Raw genomic sequence first — 3,362 nt, 5'->3', positions numbered from 1 at the left:
AGCAGACTATTCACTAAGCAGCAAGCCTGATGTAGGGCTCAATTTTTTGGGGAACTCTATCTCTCCTTCTATCTGAATGATATCCTTGCTGGATAGAATACTCTTGGATGTAGATTTTTCCCATTCTGCACTTTGAATATATGATGCCACTCTCTTTTGGTTTGCTAAACTTCTGTTGATAAATCTCCAGCTTCCCTTGTAAGTTAGGACTTCTTTTTTCCTGTTGCTTTTAAGATTTTTTTCTTTAGCACAATATTTTTCAAATTTAATTGCAATATGTCTTGGTGTTGGCCTGTTTTTTTTTTTTTTTTATTTTGATGGGAATTCTCTATGCCTCTTGGATCTGGATATCAGTTTCCTTCTCCAGATTAAGGAAGTTTTCATCTCATTTCTTTACTTAAATTTTCTTCTCCTTTTCTCTCTTTTTCTTCTTCTGGGACTCCTATAATATGAGTATTACTGTTTTATGGAGTCACTGAGTTCCTTAAATCTATTCTCATGTTGCAGAATTCCTCTGTCACTCTTTTTTTCAGCTTCATTATTTTCCATTTTGTCTTCTGTATCATTAATTCATTCATCTGCTTTCTCCAGTTTGCTGTTCATTGCCTGAAGCCTGTTTCCAAGAGAAATATTGTGATGGTGTTTTTATTAGTGCTGTTCCCATTTGAAAGAGGGATATATGCTCAAGGAAACAGAAGAAGGAGGCATTTTCCATCAAATAACACACATTGAGAAAAGTACTATCAGTCTTTACAATATGAATGTTATAAAAGGAAGATAATCATATTAGAAAACACCACAGTTTACCGTTGTTCATTTTATCATCATCTTTCCCTAGAATATTAATCCTTTTATAAATTGAAGTCTACAGGACAATGGAGGAAAGCAACAACAGTTCTGAAAAGGGATTTCTTCTTCTGGGATTTTCAGATGAGCCCCAACTAGAAAGGATCCTTTTTGTCATAATTTTGCTTTTCTACATCTTGAACATTCTGGGGAACACTGCCATCATTTTGGTATCCTGTTTAGCCCCCAAACTCCACACCCCAATGTACTTTTTCCTCAACAATCTCTCTTGTGTGGACTTTTGCTTTACAAGTGTTGCCCCACAGTTGCTGGTTACCATGAATAAAAAAGAAAAAAACATGAGCTATGGTGGATGTGTGGCCCAGCTCTATGTGGCCATGGGGTTGGGCTCCTCTGAGTGTATTCTCCTGGCAGTCATGGCTTATGACCAATATGCTGCTGTCTGCCAGCCTCTGCAATACACAACTATAATGCATCCTCAGCTCTGTGCATCCCTGGCAAGTGTAGCTTGGCTCAGTGGACTCATCACCTCCTTAATTCAATGCTCCCTTACTGTGCAACTGCCACTTTGTGGTCATCATAAACTGGACCACATTTTCTGTGAGGTTCCTGTGCTCATTAAGCTGGCCTGTGTGGACACAACTTTCAATGAAATAGAACTCTTTGTGGCTAGTGTAATTTTTCTAATTGTACCTGTGTCACTCATCTTAGTCTCCTATGGCTTTATAACAAAAGCTGTGCTGAGGATAAAAATCAGCAAAAGGGCTCTGGAAGGCCTTTGGGACTTGTTCTTCCTGCCTGATTGTGGTAATTATGTTCTATGGAACCATCATCTTTATGTACCTTCAACCAGCCAAAAGTAGCTCAAAAAACCAGGGAAAATTTGTGTCTCTTTTCTACACCATAGTCACCCCACTCTTAAACCCCATTATCTATACCTTGAGAAACAAAGATGTGAAAGGGGCCTTGAGAACACTGGTAATGAGAAATGTTCTTTTTTCAGAAAATATATGACTGTAGGTATAACATTAGTGGGCTATTCTTAGCTCACATATTATTTGTTCTAAGTACTGGGTTGTTTTTAAACAATGCCATAAGGAATAGTAACAGAAACAGAATTCTGTAAGAAGCTAACATACTCAAGTCACCGTGGTTTTTCATTCTCTCCAAACATCCTTTGAATGAATCCAAGATCTTATGTTCTATCTACTTTGCTCTTCTTCAACCATGTTATCAAATCAATTTTCATGCACAAATTGTTTCATTCTGGAGTCCATGTGTATCTTGTAAACCTCTGCATATTCCCAAAAGCTCAACTGAAATGTTACCAACACTCCCTAGCTTTCTTGAATTACCATTCACCTCACCTTTAAAAAAATTGTCATAATATATGTTCCCATGAAACATGAAATATACTTTATTTCTATATTTTCAAACACTGTGTACATGCATACACACATAATATATATGTTATAGATCATGTGTATATATGTATACTTCCAAGTTCATAACATATTATATGCATATATATGACATGATCTATACCATACATATTATGTATATGTGTGCATATATATAATATTTATATATACATATATATAATAAACTTGGAAATAATATATAATATGTAACTGTTTCCCCATGAGTTTAAACTAGACAATGGACAGATTTCACTATGTTGGCTTATTTGTATTATGAAAAACATAAACCTAATTCAGAATTGTAATACATTGATTACATTTGTAATGTAAATTATGACTTTATTATTAAAATAGTGAAATGAGTAAGCTTTTATTAAGTTTATCAGTTCACATATTATTTATTTCCCTTCTCTTAAGGGATTTAGAAATTGAGTGAAAGTGAAAGAAAAGTGTGTCATTCTTTCTGTCTTTCTGTCCAAAGAGAGCGAAATTTGTTAACTTGCCAAATCAAGTACTTTAACAGAATTATGCAGCTATAGGAAAATTGATTTAATCTACAATCTTTTACTTTCTTTTTTTATTATGACACAGCAAGGCAAAAAGAAGCATGAAAATATCAATGAAAATAAAAAGCATAATTCATACAGACTCTGTGTGGGCTTTCATGTGATTTAAACTTACAATGACAAAAAAGAAAATAGGATAATTTAAAATTCTTCTTTGTATCAAAGTGACATTGTCAGTCTACAAGAGCTGAAGAGAAAATTTAGACCTGTCTCTACATCCAAAGACAAGTTTAAAGACAAAAACTCTGCACACATAAGAAAAAAAAATCAGAAAAACTTTCTGAATAAATTAGTTAAGACCTCTATAAAGATACCTTGTGAATTTATAACCTTTAAACACCTTGATAGCAACTGAAATAATGAATACTAAAATTACTAGAAAGAAAAAGCATAAAAGACTAGTTGAATTTGCCTTCTAGAATTTTCAAATATGAGTAACACACTCACTAATGGGAGTAACCTAGTGGAAACAGAGTGGGACATGTTAAGGGACACAAGCTTTCATTTATAATACTCAAGATGAGAAGAAGTTGTATAAATAACTTCTTGCTTATAGAGGCATTACTTC

General features: G+C 34.0%; 1 pseudogene; it reads left to right on the top strand.

Annotated features, from left to right (window-relative positions):
- The first annotated feature begins 875 nt into the window (after nt 1-875).
- Nucleotides 876-1,821, top strand: LOC123938424 (annotated as a pseudogene).
- Nucleotides 1,822-3,362: the final 1,541 nt, after the last annotated feature.

This window comes from Meles meles, chromosome 3 (genome assembly GCF_922984935.1).
Source record: "Meles meles chromosome 3, mMelMel3.1 paternal haplotype, whole genome shotgun sequence".
Taxonomy (NCBI): domain Eukaryota; kingdom Metazoa; phylum Chordata; class Mammalia; order Carnivora; family Mustelidae; genus Meles; species Meles meles.
Note: the sequence above shows the minus strand (reverse complement) of the source record. Positions and strands in the feature narration are given on the sequence as shown.